Source organism: Oryctolagus cuniculus, chromosome 15, assembly GCF_051225735.1.
Source record: "Oryctolagus cuniculus isolate XC-2025 breed Fujian yellow rabbit chromosome 15, ASM5122573v1, whole genome shotgun sequence".
Lineage (NCBI taxonomy): Eukaryota > Metazoa > Chordata > Mammalia > Lagomorpha > Leporidae > Oryctolagus > Oryctolagus cuniculus.
In genome coordinates, this window is record NC_142881.1 from 13219579 (window position 1) to 13238340 (window position 18762).

At 48.3% G+C, this 18762-nt stretch overlaps 1 protein-coding gene across 2 annotated transcripts in view; it reads left to right on the forward strand.

Moving 5' to 3' along the window:
• Positions 1-5849: 5849 nt before the first annotated feature.
• SHTN1 (shootin 1) overlaps positions 5850-18762 on the forward strand; it is a 162149-nt gene continuing 149236 nt past the window's right edge. For both annotated transcript variants that reach the window (XM_017348610.4, XM_051824206.3), the window contains exon 1: positions 5850-5957. The gene's annotated coding sequence lies outside the window, so the exon portion shown is untranslated. The remainder of the gene's footprint in view (positions 5958-18762) is intronic.

Below are 18762 nucleotides of genomic sequence, written 5' to 3' on the forward strand. Positions count from 1 at the left end.
AACTAGTACCAGGCACACCAATATGAGAGGCGGGCATCCGAAACAGCACCTTAAGCTGCTGTGCCGAACTCCAGGCCCAGCCTATGCTCCTGTGTCTGCAATACATGAGATAGTTGTACAAATTTACAAATCCAGTTGGTGACGGCATAGGAGCTATGACACTGGTGTGATTGCTCTTGCTATCTGTGGGAAAGTGGATGCATGTTGCAATTTTCTTTCCCTCTGTCTAATCAAATGGAGTGTGTGAGTGAAACTTTGTGACCTCAGGTCAAGATTTATAGAAACTGTCTTGGGGATGTAGCTGCAATCTTAGGGACAGGCTTCTGAGAAAATAACGTGTTTGTTATTATATTGGTATTTAGGGCCAAACTGACTTTCAGCAAGTTACTTTACCTTTTTTTTAATATTTAAAAAATTTATTTGAAAGGCAGAGTGACGGAGAGAAGGGGACACACATAGAACTCATCCATTGCTGGTTTACTCTCCAAATAGCCCCAATGGCTGGGGTAGGGCCAGGCTGAAGCCATATGGGATGCCAGTGTTGCTGACTATCACATTACCCGCTACACCACAGTGCCAGCCTCCCACTTTTCTGTTTAAAGACATCTTCATCACCGATCTTTATTGAACACTAACGGTGTGTTTTGGGCACTTTTCATGATTAACTTATTTCTTGTTCAAAACACCCCTGTAAAATAGAGATCCCAGTATTTTTTTCCTATTTTGAGGTTGAGGAAACTGTGATATAGAGAGACCGGGTGCTTTGCCAGGCTTTAGAGGAGAAGCTCCCGTCTCTTGTGAGACGCAGGTGAGAAGAGCAGTCCAGGAAGAAAGCTGCGACTTAGAGGGACGCAGCAGGGAGCCCACAGTCCGGCTGTGAGTAAGGAGCAGAAGCAAGGCCTGATGGGTCACTGGGTGCTCGGCTTTGCTCGGCTTTGCTTGGCTTTGCGGTCAGGCCAGGGAGCCTGAACCGTGTCCTGTAGGAGCTGCTGCTGCTGCTTCCACTGCAGGCCTCTTCCCTGACTGCTGATCCTGAGCACCAGTGCTGAGAGGACTGCACAACACACGGAGCTCGGGAGAGCCCTGTTTCTGCTCTCCCTCCCTGGCCAACCTCCACACAGGGCATCATGAGAACGCTTTGCTATTTAATTCAGTTAGTTGAATTGGTATTTTTAAATTTTAAAAATTGCACTTATTTGAGAGGTGGTGGGGGAGAAGGGGTGAGTGAGTTCCCATTAACTAGTTTGCTCCCTAAGGATTCAATGGCTGAGGCTGGTGCTATGGTGCAGCAGGTTAAAGCCCCAGCCTGCAGCGCTGGCATCCCATATGGGCACTGGTTCCAGTATCGAGCACTCCACTTCCAACCCAACTCTCTGCTATGGCCTGGGAAAGCAGTAGGAGATGGCCCAAGTCATTGGGCTCCTGCGTGGGAGACCTGGAAGAAGCTCCTGGCTCCTGGTTTTGGATCAGTTCAGCTCTGGCTGTTGTGGCCATTTGGGGAGTGAACCGGCAGGTAGAAGACCTCTCTGGCTCTACCTCTCTCTGTAATCCTATCTTTCAAATATATATATATATATATATATATTAGACAATGAGAGAGAGAGACAGAGAGAAAGGTCTTCCTTCTGCTGGTTCACCCCTCAAATGGCCACTACAGCCAGCGTGCTGCGCCGATCTGAAGCCAGGAGGCAGGCGCTTCCTCCTGGTCTCCCATGTGGGTGCAGGGCCCAAGCACCTGGGCCATCCTCCACTGCCTTCCCAGGCCACAGCAGAGAGCTGGATTGGAAGAGGAGCAACTGGAACAGAACCGGCGCCCCAACTGGGACTAGAACCCGGTGTGCTGGCGCCGCAGGCGGAGGATTAGCCTAGTGAGCCACGGTGCCGGCCATAAATATATATTTTTTAAACACTCTATGGCCACAGCTGGGCTGAAGCCAAAGCCAGGAGCCACATGGGTGGCAGCAACCCAATTACTGGAGCCATCACCACTGCCTCCCAGAATCTGTATTAGTAAGAAGCTGGAGTCAAGAACCAGAGGCAGGAAGTGAACCCAGGAACTCAATTTGGAATGAGGGCCTCCTAGCCACTAAGCTAAATGCCTGCTGCCTAAGCCTGAGCCTGAACTGTTTTTTATTTGTTTGAAAGGCAGAGATACAGAGAGATCTTCCATTTGCCGGTTCCTTCTCAAATGCCTGCAACAGTCAGAGTACTAGGCCGAAGCCAGGACCCAGGAACTCCATCAGGGTCTCCCACACAGTGGCAGGGACCCTAGCACTTGAACCATCACCTGCGGGCTCCCAGAGTGTGAAGTAGCAGGAAGCTAGAATGGGGAATGGAGCTGGGATTTGAATACAGACACTCTGGTATAGGATGCAGGTGTCCCAGGCAGCATCTTCATGCTGTGCCCAACGCCTACCCGTGAGCTGCTATTTTTAAATCATGGGGCATGAGGCAAACTAGAAGGACTCATGCATAATTGTTCTTGCCTTGATTAGAACACAGGCTGTCATCATGGTTGGTGTACCGCAGTAACAAAGAGGTCCCATGTCTATGAGCAAAGGGACCGGGAGGCAGAAGACCAGCACTCAATCCTGACCCTGTCAAATCCCAGCCAGGTGACTCTGGGAAAGTCATTTGACCTTTCTGGACCTTGGGTCATCCATAAGTAAGACTTCCTAATCTGCTCACCTAATAAGGTTTTCAGGAAGATTCTGTAAGATAATCTAAGCGAAAGCTTCTTGTAAGTTATAAAGCGCTCATGGTCAAGGGAAGGGTTATTTTGTGGCGTTAGCTCATTGCTTTCTATCAATGAGCAAATATTTACTTTCAGATATTGTTCTACATGCTGGAGAGGCATCTGAAGAGGACTCTGCAGCCTCTGCCTTCAGAGAGCTGGCTGTATACAAGGTTACTACACGGGAGCTGGACACAGAGTGAGCATCTGTGGTTTTGGAGATCACGCTGGGTTCCTGTGGTCTGGGCAGGGGCTGTGGACCAGGGCTGTGAGGGCTGGGTGGTGACACGGCTGCCGGGGGGATGGCCATCTGAGGGGAGGGCATGTGGTGGTGGCCAAGGGTGGGGGCGGTGAGACCCGCAGAGAACAGCACCTGGCTGTTCTAGCCCAACTCAGGACCTTCACATGGAAAGTCTGACTTATCAGACTTCACCCTGGAGCCTATCAATGACAATTTTAACGGTGATGATAAATTAATGCACAGTTCCCAGACTTGGGACTGAGCTCTTGGTAAATTCCACAGTCGTCTCATCTACTCCTCTTAAGCCCTTTCTACGTCAGGTAGGAAACAGGTGTTGTGTTGCACAGCTGGCCCGAATCCGAGGCAGGTCCAAGTTTCTCTGGTCCAGAATCTACCATCTTCACCACTATCTTGTGCTCCCTCACTTGTTTTTCAGTGCCTCCTGTATTCATTTCTCTCTGTGGAGTTGTGTTGTAGTTTGTTACTTGGCTTCCAAGACCCGGTTCAAATACTCTCTCTCACAAATTTTCCATTCATCCCCAGTCAAAATTTTTTCTTTCTTTCTTTTTTTTTTTTTTTTTTAAAGATTTATGGGGGCCGGTACTGTGACGCAGCGAGTTAAAGCCCTGGCCTGAAGTGCCGGCATCCCGTGTGGGCGCCAGTTCTGGTCCTGGCTGCTCCTCTTCTGATCCAGCTCTCTGCTATGGCCTGGGAAAGCAGTGGAAGATGGCCCAAATGCTTGGGCCCCTACACCCACCTGGGAGAACTGGAGGAAACTCCTGGCTCCTGGCTTCGGATCAGTGCAGCTCCAGCCATTGCAGCCAACCGGGGGGTGAACCAGCGGAAGGAAGACCTCTCTCTGTTACTCTGTCTTTCAAATAAATAAAATAAAATCTTAAAAAAAGATTTATGTATTTACTTATTTGAAAGGGAAAGAGACAGAGAGAGAGAGGTCTTTCAATCACTATTTCACTCCCCAAATGGCTACAATGACCAGGAGCCTGAAACTCCCTCTGGGTCCCCCACGTGGGCAAGGGTCCAAGCATTGGAGCCATCTTTCACTGCTTTCAAAGACAATTCATTCATTTATTTAAAAGATTTATTTATTTATTTGAAAGTCAGAGTTATGCAGAGGAGAGGGAGAGAGAGAGAGAAAGGTCTTCCATCCAATGGTTCACTCCCCAAATGACCGCAACGGCCGGAGCTGCGTCGATCTGAAGCCAGGAGCCAGGAGCTTCCTCCAGGTCTCCCACGTGGGTGCAGGGGCCCAAGGACTTGGGCCATCTTCTACTGCTATCCCAGGCCACAGCAGAGAGCTGGATCGGAAGTGGAGAAGCCGAGTCTTGAACCGGCACCCATATGGGATGCCGAAGCTTCAGGCCAGGGTGTTAACCCACTGTGCCACAGCTTCGGCCCCTCCAAGACACTTTAGTAGAGAACTGGATCAGAAGTAGAGCAGGAGCTGGCACTGTGGTGGAGCTGGTTAAAGCCTTGGCCTGCATCACTGGCTTCCCATGTGGGTGCCCATTTGAGTCCCGGTTGCTCAACTTCTGATCCTGCATCACTGGCTTCCCATGTGGGTGCCCATTTGAGTCCCGGTTGCTCAACTTCTGATCCAGCTCCCTGCTAATGCACCTGGGAAAGCAGCAGAGGATGGCCCAAGTGTTTGGGCCCCTGCACCCACGTGGGAAACCTGGAAGAAGCTCCTGGCTCCTGGCTTCAGATCGGCTCAGCTCTGGTGCCACAACACCAGTCCCGCCTCCTCCCCACATATTTTTCTGAGTAAGATTGCTAAATGGGGCTGCTTGAGATGCCTGCATCCCACAGCATAGTGCTGGTTCGAGTACTGACCACTCTGCTGCTGACCCAGCTTCCTGCTCATGTGTTTGGGAAGTGGCAGATGACGGCTCAAGAATCTGAGCCATTGCCACCCACACTGGAGACACAACCGTGGTTCTGGGTTCCTGGCTTCAAAATGGTGCAGCCCTGGCTGTCGCAGCCATGGGGGGGAGTGAACCAGTGTGTGGAAGGCCTGTCTATCTGTGTCTGTCAGTCTGCCTTTCAAATAGATGAAAATAAATATTTTTAAAAAATAATTAAGAACTCCGCCTTCTTCATTCCTACTTGCACAGCAAAGCACTTCCCCGTTCAGGTTGTAGCTATTTGGGTCCCAGAATGCCTACCCCTGCCAGCCTACTCCTCAGCAATGCAGCTCTCCAAGAACTGCTTTTCTGCGGCTTTGCCACCTCTTGCATTCCAGGGCAGCTCTCAAAACCCACAGGCACCGAGGAGGAACTCAGCGTGCAAAACCTGTGTGGTCTGTGAGCTCAAGGTTCTGCTTCCGTCAGGTGGAAGTGAACAAGGCAAGACAATGGAAAAAAGGCTTCCGCTTCTCTAATCCCCCAGCCTACGTGGCCCTCGAGGGCTGGGCGACAATCAACTCCTGACTGAAGCTTCACCTGGCTCTGGTGTGCAGCACGCCCGTGCCTCGGCCTTTTGCTCAGAGAACAGAAGGGACTGAAAGAGGGAAGGTGCGGGGCCGATAGTTAGGCTGAGTCCATTCTTCCCGCTGACGCTTAAGGGATTTATGTAGGTAAAGTCCCATTAATGTTAATGGAAGTTACATGTGCAATTCCCCTTTTTCATCACAGAGAGAATAGAGCTTTATAGTCCCCGGGGTAATTAGGGTCCCGGCACTGTTAGTTTGCTCAGTTAACTTTTCCACCTGCCTTTCCTGCTTGGACTCTTAAGAAAGGAGCTGAATTCTTCAGTTCAAAAAGGAAAATTGCCAAAACCTCTGAGAGGTGGAACAGACGTAACCAGATCCACTTGTCGGAGGGGGGGAACAAAAAAAAGCAAGCAAACAGCCGGACCGGAAGCTGGAGGGGGAGCCCGCGGTAATTTTCCGAGCCCGGGGAAGCGTGCCGCGGCTTGGAGTGCCTAACAATGGCCAGCTTTTCGCCGGCAGCCCCATTTCCTCAGGTATTTGAAGTGGGAGGAAAGTAAGTCCCGGGACATTCGGCTGGCTGACTTCCGGCGTGGAGGAGTCGAGGAGCCGTGCCCCAGTCCTGGCCGCGCCGGACACGGAGCGCGTCCCGCGCTGTGGGGCTGAGGCAGAGCTGGGCAGCGCTCGGTGCCTGAGACGGGGCTTGCGGGGACCTAGGCAGAGCCACACAGCGGTCCCCTGGGAGTCGCCCGGGCGCCCCTCCCTCCCGCCGGGTCGCCCCTTCCTCATGGCCGAGCTGGCGGCGGGAACGCCCACCCGTGTCCCGGCTACCTTTGCAGACGGGTCGTTGTGCAAACACGGGCCGAATGGCCCACTGCCTGGGTGGTTTGATTAATGCCACTTTTTTTAAAAAAAGGACTCTTTTTCTGTAAGGGAAAGGAGCGGAAGGGTATACTCGGGCTCGTGGACAGGGTCAGGCTTTGTGGCCACCGTCAAACCCCATGTCAGAAGGGACTTTACAACCCCCTGGTTCGGCGGAGCGGGCCGAGGATGGTTCTGGAACACAGTGGAGGAAGCGGTTGGAGTCTGCCTGTCGGGAGCAGGCTGTGCCGGCCCTGGGCAGCTCCGTGGGAGACGCCCGGGGTGGGTGTTGTGGTTGGTGTGCTGTGGTAGCCGTCCGCCTCCCACCCAGCTTCCTGCTCATGCGTCCTGAGACAGCAGGTGAGGCCCACGTGCTCAGGTCCCTGCCACCCACGCGGGAGCCCTGGATGGAGCCGCTGCCTCCTGGCTGTTGCAAGCATTTGAGGAGTGAACCAGCAGATGGAAGATCTCGCTGTCTCTCTCCCATGCTCCCCCCGACCCCCATCTGCCCTCTGCCTTTCGAATAGGCATTTCTTTCTTTCTTTCTTTCTTTCTTTCTTTCTTTCTTTCTTTCTTTCTTTCTTTCTTTCTTTCTTTCTTTCTTTCTTTCTTTCTTTCTTTCTTTCTTTCTTTCTTTCTTTCTTTCTTTCTTTCTTTCTTTCTTTTTCTTTCTTTCTTTTCTTTCTTTTCTTTCTTTTCTTTCTTTTCTTTCTTTTCTTTCTCTCTCTCTTTCTCTCTCTCTCTCTTTCTCTCTTTTTCTTCTCTTCTCTTCTCTTTTCTTTGCAAGCTGTGCCTATGGTGAGATGACGACATGTCTTCCTGTGGTCTCCCTTTGCCCCTTGGCCCTGTTCCACGCTCTGGCCCCTTGGCTCCTGGTCTGTTCCGCCAGGTCCATGCTGAGTAGGTCGGCTCTGTCTTTTAGGTGAGAACTCTTCCCTCATTTGTCGGAGTTAGGAGACGAGATGGGCATGTCCTGGGCTGCCTGTCCTGTCCTGGGTACGACAGGATCTTGATTTCTTGGCTGGGGCTCTGGCTGTCTATCCTCCGGGACGCTTGCCCATGGGGGCTGTATTTCTGTAGGCTGCTGTCTGCAGAGCAGCCCAGGTACTGAACAGAACATCGGTTGAGACTGAGGAGACCTGAACTGTAGCCTTGCCTCAGCTACCTGGGCTCCCTGTTTCAAGGCCTCCTCTTTCATCCTTGCAACTAGGATGCTGCAGCCGAAGGATATTAACGTGTAAATTAGATTATGTGTCTAAAAAGCCTTTGTGGTTTCTCAAATTCCTTAGGTCTTTTCCTAAATTCCAGAATCTTCGCCGAGGCCTGAATGGTGCTCCTGACAAGCTGCCATGGACTCCGTCCTGCCTTCCTCCCACTCTCCGTTCACTTTTCTCCATAACTTACTACGGACGCTTCAGTGGCACTGGCCATTTTCCCAGGATTTGTCCCACCTCAGAATTGCTGCCAAAGCTGTTTCTGCTTCCTCAAATGCATATTCCCTCCACCTCTCTTAGTTAACTCTTTTTAAAAAGATGTATTTATTTGAAAGGTAGAGTAACAGAGAGAGAGAGAGATTTTCCACCTGCTGGTTCACTCCCAAATGGCCGCAACAGTCAGATCTGGGCCAGGCCGAAGCCAGGAGTCAGGAACTCCATCCTGACTCCCACATGGATGGCAGGAACCCAGGCACTTGAGCCGTTTCTCACTGCCTTCCCAGGTGCATTAGCAGGGAGCTGACTTGGAAAGGGAGTGGCCAGGAATGGAAGCAGCGCTCTGATATGGGGTGCTGGCATCGAAAGCAGCAGGTGCTTAACCTGCTGTACCACTACACCAGCCCCTGCTTAGCTGACTCTTAATCCATAGGTTTCAACTCACATATCTTTGCAATAAGCTCTTCTGTAATGTGGAAGAGATACTTTGGCTACATAAATGGTAGTCAAACAGCCATGTGCCTGGAGATAAAGTCCAACCTCAGCCTGTGCCACTGTGGCAGCTCTTTCCAAAGCCCACATGCCCAATGCATAGGCTTGGCTAGATGTACAGTATACACATGACACACAGGCACAGTTTGATGCAAGATACATGCAAAACATACAGGCCCAGTTAGAAGCAGGCTGAAGCAGGCGGGATTGGTGCTGACAGTAGGTGATTGGAATTTAAAAGCATTTTCAAAAACTCTTGGTTCACATAACCTGAAGTGACCACTGCCAGTGAAAGATGGGAGTAACAAGGAAACATGCATTGATACCTGCTGCGTGGTTTGGCAGACTTCTCTGTAAAGGCCAGATAATAAAGGTTTTAGGTTTTGTGGGCTGGAGAGGGTCTGTTGTGCTGACCTGACTCTGCCATCATAGCCTGAAAGCAGTCGGGAACCGTACGTGAAAGAACAACCGTGGCTGTGTTCCAATACAACTCCCTGTGGGAAAACTGTCATGGAGTCCCTGTGTGAGCTAGAGCATACCAGATGCTTAACATGTATTAACTTTTTAAATAAAAAAATTATTTATTTATTTTCATTGTATTTGAAGAGAGAGAGAGAAAGACAATGTTCCCATTCTTTGGTTCACTTACCAAATGCCTGCAATGGCTGTGGCTGAGCCAGACCAAAGCCAGGAGCCTGAAACTGAATCCAGGTCTCCCATGTGTGTGGCAAGGACCCAGGCATGACACACCTGCTGCCTCTCAGGGTGTGCTCTAGCACAAAGCTGGAACCAGAAGCAGAACCAGGACTCAGGCAGTGTCTAAACCACTACACCAAATGCCCACCCTCGTGTATTTACTCTGTGACAACACGGTAGACAGTTATTTGTCCATTTTACAGGCTCATAGAGGTGAAGTAACTTGTCTAGAGCCACTCAGCTTGGTAAGGGAAAGAATTAGGATTTTACCCTAGGCTTCAAAGGTTAGAGAAAGGAGAGGGTCAATAAGATTTAATAAAACATGCACTTAGCACCTACTATATGACTATAGTCGTGCTAGACATTTGACAAGACTTGCATCTCTATACTATACTTCCCTCAAATTATCCATTAGGATTTTAAACTGATTTAGGGAGGCATCATGGTATGGTTTAAAAAAAAGTCAGCTTTGAAATCAGAAATGAATCCAATTTTATTTTTTAATTTTTAAAAAATATTTATTTTATTTATTTGAAAGGCAGAGTTACACAGAGAGGTAGAGACAGAGAGAGAGGTCTTGCATCTGCTGGTTCACTCCCCAAATGACCCCAATGGCTAGACCTGAGCCAATCTGAAATCGGGAGCCAGGAGCTTCTTCCAGGTTTCCCACGTGAGTGTGGGAGCCCGAGGACCTGGGGAAGTTGTTGAGCTCCGCATTCTTTCTATTTTATTTGCTAAGTGACCAAGGACTCATTGGGAGAGTGACTTGTAAGGTCCATGTCACAGTCATGTTTGATCATCAAGTCCACCATAGACTGTGGCTGGGTCAGCAGTTATTACCTGACAACATGCAGAGGGGAGAGCTCAGTGGTTTGTGAACAGGATGCTTCTGACCAAGGTAGGGCTGCTGTTACTTTAAGGACTGTCTCTAGTGTCTGATTATATTATAGAACCTCATGTGGATGATTGGCATCTCTTAGACCATTTCAAACTTCAGGCATCTCTTAGAAGCACGCCAGAAGTGCTGCCCTCTGCTCCTGGGACAACCAGACAAGTCCCACGGCTGAAGCAACTTCCCCTGGCGTTCGGCGCCTCTTGGGTTGCCAGGCCTGCCTGCCTTCCTCTTTGCAGGAGGCATTGTGCACGCATTTCCACTAGAGGCGCCCCTCTGACTCTCCTGCTCATATGTACATCTGCTGTGCCGGTGGGAGAAGAAAAATCTGCGTGGAGTTTAAAGTATAAACTGGGTCATGGTTGAAAATTTGGCTTCCGGTGCGATTTTAGTAACCCATAACCTTCATATCTTACTGCTTCTGTCGGATGAAAGGCAAACTCCTCTGACCCGTGAAGTTGATCTGTGAACTCTGTCAAAAAATTCAAAACCCCACCGTTGTAGATCATGCATTCCATTAGCATAATTTGCCACCCAAGGTGTAAATGTGTGTGCCCTAAATTGGCACATGGTATAGATAGTATTTTCCTATAGGAGATTGTTTATTTGCCATGCAGTGAGTGAATTAAAAGTTTGCCCTAAGAATTTCTACTCTTTTCTCTTCACCCTTTCTTCTAGAAACTGTGAATGGTCAATAGAAATTTAAATGTAACCCCTGAGCTAGATTCTACACCTCGACCAAATAAAACCATGCACTGTAGCAGGGGCTTGGAGGTGGAGTGGAAGGCGGAGCTGATTTTCAGAGCACTTCAGGTTGGTAAAGGAGGATGGCACAGAGAAACATCCCAGCTGGTCAAGTTCAGTGTTTTGATTTCTGAGAAACCTTTTATATGCTGAAGGCATAAAACAGAATCAGAGAATCTGAATTCCTTCTGTGTGTGTGTGTGTGTGTGTGTGTGTGTAGCTCGGGTGTTTGGAGGACTTACTTCACTGTTACTAAAGCTTTGTAAGAGTTCTCTAGGATCTCCATGATGATGTTCCTCTTTTTTAATTCCTGAAATTAAAATGTGTTGGAATGCTTGGCTGCCTTTCACTCCCTCCTCAATGGACCCTTTAGTTTTTCACACCAAGGTGTCCTTCTTCAGGGTGCCAGGTCAGGCTACCAAAACAGCTTCTAGGAGGGGATTAGGACCAATTAACATCTTTGTACACAAAAGCCACTGGCAGCTGAACAGGCAGCCTGGTGGCGGCTCCGGAGCCGCATTTTAAATAGGGGCCTTCTGTACTTGAGTTCAAGTAGGAAGAGGTGGGGAAAGTTTTTATTTATAATTGAAAATGCTGTTTTTGGATTAGAAAAGTAGTGTTCAGAAGTATCTAGCAAATGCCGTTTGAATGCTGGGCTATATTGTATGTGATCCCTCAGGGATGCTCACACCATATTGCCTGTCCCTGACACATACGGAGATGGAGTGATGTTTCTTCCCCAAACCATTTTGCCCTTACATTTCTCTTGTTCTCTGTTGAAAAAAAAAAAAAAAAAAGTTCAGCTGGATCTCAAAGCACAAAAGAGAATTGCTCTAAAGAATATATGCCCTTAAAAGCCAAAGAGCCTTTTCATCAGAAATCTATCGTATGGATACCTGGACCACAAAATCTTTGTTTGGGGCAAAATAAAGTGGAGAGAGGAATTGTGCAGTTTGTTTCTTCACCCTCCAGTGTGAAAGAGGGGGAGTTAGTTTTGTTTGCATATTAAGCAGGATAACCAGATTATTATGCTTTTTGCTTTTTACCTTTTAAAAAAATGTTAGAGGTAGCGTATCTTTTTGTGCTCAATAATACTGGAATCAATAAAGATATCAAAGGTAGAACAAAGAGATTTTGTGACCCAAGTCATTGGGAAGACTCTTAACTAGAGATCCAGTTGGAATCTCTTAAGAATGATACAGTTGAGAATGGCCTGGAACCTGTTCTACACTTGGGGGAAGAGTTTTCAGATGCATCTGGAAGCTCAAGGGCGAAGTGGGACGGTGCTCAAGCCATTTGATACTGCGCCTTCTCAGCTTCCCAGCTACGAGGCAGTAGCTGTGAATGCAAATACCATAAAAATAAGATGCTGCTTTCAGACTGTCGTCCAAAAGACTGTCCTGGGACTCCAAGAAAAAAACAAACAAACAAACAAACAGAAAAACCCATGAGACCTGAAAAAGAAATTAATTAATATATAGTAGATCAAAAGAAAGATGGGGATCATGAATTTACAGCAACAGATCCAAGATATAAGCAACAACGGGACAAGCCAATGCTCTCGTGGCTGTCCTGTTTATATTTCTGTCTTGCGGAAGGAAACCATGAAGAGAATAGTGTCATTTCTCTTTCAACGGCTTGAACAGGAAATGTTTCTGAAAAGTAAGCCTCCTGGTCCCTAATCTAAATCATGATCATTTTCAGTTTCCTGGGTTTTCTACATAACTCGATTTTCCTTAGTGCGAGATTTTCGAAGCAGACCTTAATGTGGCCTCAATGTGTGGCTTCCCTGCTGAGGTCTGGTTTCAGATGCGGGATTGTGGGGCTTCCGACATATTGCATTCGCTGGTGTTAAATGGTAATTGCCAGAAGTATAGGTGCAGATAGAAACATTGTTATATTTGGTTCATTTTTCACACTTGAGCAGTTCACCCCTTTTCCCTCTTGCTGTATGCTTATTAGGGTGCGAAATGCAGGTGTGTGGGAAATGGCTAGCGGCCATTGACAGGTTATTTTGTTGGTCACTGCCTAATTAGTAGCATAGTGGATGCACCCCGCCAGGCTTTAGTGTGGGGCGGCAGAGCTGGTCTGTTCTAATTTCCTCATGGCTTTGATATTCGCCAAGAGATTGACGGTTTACACAAAAAGCCAAGGCCCGAAGGAGGCCCTCGGAAACAATGAGCCTTCTTGGTTGTAGACACCACAGATGTGAGAGAAAGCTGGCTAAAAACAATCGGCTGACACCGTCTAATTGTCTCCGATGTCAGCGTCATTAATGTTTTCCCATGTAAAGATGGAGAAGGCCAAGGTTGTATCCTCCCCTATCTGCAGGCGCATGATTATGCAACTCACCAAGATCCCGATTAAATGTCCATTGTCTTCCTGCAATAAAACAACTGAAGCTACCTTGCGTGGAATGAGCCTGTGCTCAATTAATTTTGACAGCTTTTATCTTGATTACCTTTTCTGAGCCCTCCTTAGCAGAATTCATAACATTTCTCAGTCCCCTAAAGCATGACTCATTTCATGATAGTATACTTGTTCGTTTCTTCCCGACTTCAAATGATGGGTGAAACTTTGCTTCTCTCAGAAGAAGCTTCTTACACATGTGTGTCAAGCGGTCATTAGAACAAATGCTTTGAGATGTCTGCAGAGCTTTTCAAAGCAGACGACTGACCCAAGCGTGCGAAAGAGACACGTGGTCATACCCGGGAAGCACAAACTTGCAAGACTGCCCCCGTGAAACTACGGGCCGACTATTTTTTCTAGGGAGTGGTTGTAAAGATTTTTTTTTTCCAGAGGAGGGAAAACCCAGGGACAGTGAAACCCTAGGCAGAACGGACAGATAGGATGGAAACTGAACATATTTTTTCTTTTGCAAGGGAAGATCTGTCATTTCCTATAGTGCTAATGATTCGTGGGTATTACTGTCATTGGAATCAGCAGATACTATCATCGTTTAGTCTGTGCAGCAACCAAAATACAAAGCCGAGGCTGTGGTTTCTGCTCCTTTTGAGATTTCTTGGTTGTTGAGGGCAGTGTATTTTTTTTTTTTTGGCATCCGAGCAGTGTAGTGACAGGGAACCGTGGCCAAGGAGCAGAACTGTCCCCAGGAAAGGCAAGGCTGTGATTTGCGTATTATCCGGGGAACTTTTGAGTGGGAGAAGCCTACATATCCTGAGCTCCACATTGAGTGAGTTTAAAAGATCAAATCTGGCTGGCGCTGTGGCTCACTAGGCTAATCTTCCACCTGCGGCGCTGGCACCCGGGGTTCTAGTCCCGGTTGGGGCGCCGGATTCTGTCCCGGTTGCTCCTCTTCCAGTCCAGCTCTCTGCTGTGGCCTGGGAGTGCAGTGGAGGATGGCCCAAGTGCTTGGGCCCTGCACCCACATGGGAGACCAGGAGAAGCACCTGGCTCCTGGCTTCGGATCAGCGCAGTGCCGGCCGTAGCTGCCATTTGGGGGGTGAACCAACGGAAGGAAGACCTTTCTCTCTGTCTCTCTCACTGTCTAACTCTGCCTGTCAAAAAAAAAAAAAAAATTAAATCTGAGGCTCAAAATCATCTCTTGGAAGAATTCATCATTTTTGCAGGGAAGCCCTATGTTTTCCTGCAAACCTGTTATTGATCCAGGCTTGTCACTTGAGCACACAAATGCTCCTTGACAGGAAGCACTGGGGTTTGAATTTAGTGTCATGCATAGAAAATTGTATTCACATGTTGGCTGCCACTGGGTCTTCCTAACCTGCACAATAGCATCTGCAAAGTCAGGGTGTACAGCGAGTGTCCCCAGGGGTGAGTCCAATGCGTTGCCCACAGAGGATCCGCAGGGGTGTGTTACAGCACCGAGTGTGTCTAAAGAGCCTGCAGTCCGTACCCTTGTGAGCCAGGGAGATCTGTGTTTGTATTTGACCTCAGTTACTTCCTAGCTACTTACCTGAGTGACTTTGGGCACAGTTTTCTGAGCTTCCAATCTCGTGTACAGGAAAAGGGATAAGGATAGTGCTGTTTGGATTGGTGTGAGCTTTCACGGTAATGGTGGTGAAGCACTCAGCGCGCATCACCGGGAGGAGCGGTACCATCAGTGGTAGCCTTTGGAATTCCAGGGCATGTGTGCCTTGGGCTCTGCTGCCTTCCTTTTCCCCGTGTGCACACCTGGCTATGTCAACCTACCCTGTTGAAGCCTAGTTCCTCCTATGTAATATGGGGGTCATAGTAGTATCTCTTCCTAATGCCACTGTGAGGAATAAATGAACTGACGATAGTCATGTTGATAAGAAAGAGTATAATGACTACTATTGCTATTATTGGAGGAGGACTCAGCACCACTGAGTTTTTTTTTGTTTTTTTTTTGTTTTTTTTTTTGTTTGTTTTTTTTTTTTTTTTTAATCTGCATCATCTCAGTGCATACTGCACAGAGGCTAAAGCACAGCAGGTATTTTGTTACTCTAGCTGCTACTGCTGCATACACGATGAAGTCCCCGAGCTGGTGGCGAATTTCAGCTCAACCATGTTCTTCACCTGTTGTTGATCGGGGACTCTAGGGAGACAGTTCCCCAAGCAGGGGCTTCTTGTCTGTGAGGCCGAGAAACTACGAGGTGCAAGCCCATACATACTCTTTCCTCTGAAACACTTTTGCTTCTGTCCCCGCCTTATTGCCCTCTCGCTTTTGCTGAACTTCTGTTCTCTAAAGACAGCACCGTGTGGGAGCTTACGCTGAATGAGGCCGTGCTCTCCAGAAAGCAGTAATTGCTCATCTTGCTTTCTGCCCGTACATGGCTGTCTGCATGCATCTTTTCACTCAATGGCCTGGACCAGCTGGGTGCTGTTGCCTCATGATTGGCACGTCTTTATGCCCTGGGTGCAGTCAGATGGGCCTTGGGGAGCCCCTCTTTCCTCTCTTGGTTTTTAGTGGCTTAATTTGCTCCCAAAGGGGATAAAGTTTCACAGCTTTTAAATACTGTGTGTACTGGTTTATTTATTTATTTATAAGATTTATTTATTTGGAAGGCAGAGTTACAGAGAAGCAGAGGCAGAGAGAGAGAGGTCTTCCATCTGCTGGTTCACTCCCCAAATGGCCCCAACAGCCAGAGCTGCACTAATCCAAAGCCAGGAGCCAGGAGCTTCTTCCAGGTCTCCCAGGCAGGTGCAGGGGCCCAAGGTCTTGGGCCATCTTCCGCTTTCTCAGGAAGTGAAGCAGCTGGAACTCAAACTGGTGCCCATATGGGATGTCGGCCCTGCAGGCGGCGGCTTTACCCACTATGCCATAGCGCCAGCCCCTGTATTGGTTTATTTCAAAGGCAAGGGAAATGTGTTGTTCTTACAGACGTATCAACCCTTTCATTTGCTGGAGATTCAGATGATTCAGGCGTGCTGGAGCCTGCTAATCCAGAGCTCTGCCCTCCCCCGTATAGCATCGGGGTGTCTGGTAGTAGATGTGGTTCCCCCAACTTGAGTTTGGTTGCCTCAGGGGGATCCAAGCTGTGAATGAACACTTATGTTCACATCTTCACTCTGGATTGGGGTGGGGAAACTTTATACTGCCAAGGCCCATTTGGATATCAGTAACATCATTCACAGGCCATACAGAATTATCAACAAAAAACTGGCTTGCTATAGATTCACTGAATTTTCTAAATATTTATTTATTAATTTGAAAGTCAGAGTTACACAGAGAGGGAGGGAGGGAGAGAGAGAAAGAGGGAGAGAGAGAAAGAGGGAGAGAGAGAAAGAGAGAGGAAGAGAGACAGAGGTCTTCTATCTGCTGGTTCACTCTCCCATTGGCTGCAAGAGCCAGAGCTGTGGTGATCTGAAGCCAGGAGCCAGGAACTTCTTCCTGGTCTCCCATGTGGGTGCAGGGGCCCAAGGACTTGGGCCATCTTCTACTGTTGTCCCAGGCCATAGCAGAGAGCTGGATCAGAAGTAAAGTAGCTGGGTCTTGAACCAGCATCCATATGGGATGCTGGCATTGCAGCTTGCGGCTTTATCCACTATGTTGGCCCCTAGATTCATTGAATTTGAGTCCTGCCTGCAGTTGCCTTGGCAAGGCCAGACCAAATGATGTCACAGGTTTCCCATGCTGGCAAGCCAATGGCTTCAGATCAGTTCAGTCAACATTTCCCAAGCTTCAGCTACTTGCAATCCTCTGTGACGGGTGTAGGGAACGCAGATCTGAATATGGAGAGGACAGTGCACCCCAGTGGTAGCTGCACAGCTTTGCTGTCACATCTGGTTGACTCTTACCAGTCCCCAGGTAGCTTAGAGAAGACACCTGCTCTACAATGTCTTCTCCATTTGTATGTTGCCTTGTAAGGTTGAAGGAGGTACTGTCTGTAGCAGGGATCACACAACAAATGACAGTCACCAACAAAACATAGTCTCTGCCTTTTCCAGAGGAGACAGATGAGGCAAGAGATCACTTGCACATGGTGCAGTAAGTGTGCCAGCTTCACTCTGGAGACTAGGAGGAAGAGGGCTTAGGGAAGGCTTCCTGGAGGAGGATAGCACTCTACTTTAGTCCTGATGGGTGGGGCAGAATCATTGAGGAAAAGTAGGGTAAGGGACCTGTATTCCCAAATGCACAGTGGTGAAAACACGGGATATGCCAGAAATGGCAAGAATTCAGTGTTCTTTAGGGCTCAAAGCCCTGGGGTTGTACTTACCCATTAAAAAGACTGCATGGATATGCTGCAGTCTTTAGGCCTTCCCTTTGTTTCTCTCCCCTTGGGCTAACTCAGCAGGTTCCAGCACCCTTTTGAAGGTGATGTAGCCCAAAGGGTACCACTCTCATTTCATCTAACCTCAAAGGGAAGGTCATTTATGGGGAAAGGTCATGTCTGTCACTTAAAGAAAAGTCAACCATGTATTTTCAGAGCTGTCCTTCTTGACAGTGTGACCTGTGGCTGATTATTTAACCTCAGATTCCTCATCTCTAAAATTAAAGTGTGGATAAGAACAGTACTCACCACATCTGAGATAGTTCAGGATTAAGTGATATAATCCAGGTAAAGTGCTTGGAGCAGGCCCTGGCCTAGAGAATAAGCTCAAAAACTGTTACCCTGGGTGTGTTAACCGTTCCCAGGAGAAGTTCCATTCAGAGAAGGCAGCATTTAGCTGAGGGCAACGGTGGGATTTTGCAGCATGATGTCATTTGCTATTTGGAACCAAGGTCAGTCAGAGAAGTAGAAAAAAGTGGTCCAGTGTTTTCAGTCTTCTCTTCTGGAGGAAAATGGAGTGCAGTTGCACAGAATGTGGTTTGAAAGGGAAGCACAGATCCTGAACAGGCATTTGGAGACACCCTAGGCTGTTCTCTCCTAGGGTCAGCAGCTTTTAAAGCACAAGTCCAGAGAACAAACCCACCCCGCCGGAAAGAACCTTTTCTCCCTTCTTCTTCCTTTCCTCCCTCCTTCTCACCCTGGCTCCACTGTTCCCTTCCACGCTTTCTGCCCTCTTTCCTTCTTAAAAAAAATTAAAAAGTTTTTGTTGTTGTTGTTCATTTACTTTATTTAAAAGGCGGAAAAACAGCCAGAGGTAGAGAGATCTTTCATCCACTGGTTCACTCACTGAATGTCCACAACAGCCAGGACTGTACATGCTAAAAGCCAGGAGCTGTAAGCTCAGTCTGGGTTTCCCATGTTTATGGCAGGGACCCAGATACTTCAGCCATCATCTGCTGCTTCCCACGCGTGCATTAGCAGGAGGCCGAAATTGGAAGGGGAGGTGGGCTTTAAACCCAGACGCTGAAACATGGGATGCAGGTGTCCCAAGGGACACCTTAACCCCTGTGCCAAATATTTCCTCCCTCCTTCCCTCCCTCCTTCCCTCCCTCCCTCCTTCCCTTCTTCCTTCCTCCCTCCTGCCCTACCTCCTTCCTTCCCCCCTTCCCTCCTTCCCTTCTTCCTCCCTCCCTCCCTCCTTCCTCCCTCCCTCCCTCCCTCTTTCCTTTATTCTTCACAAATTAGGGTGTTTGGCTTGGAGAATGCAGTGTTGTTTAAATTTCAAATCCATGACTAACTGCCCTTGTACAGTCATGAGATGGCTCTTTTCTACAGATTTTATTTATTTGAAAGACATTGTTAGAGGAAGTCAGGGGGAGACAGAGAGACAGACAGATAGGGAGACAGAGAACATCCATCTACTAACTCACTACTGAAATGGCTGCAATGGCTGGGCCAGGCTGAAGCCAGGAGCCTGGAACTCCATCTGGGTCTCCCACAAGGGTGGCAGGTG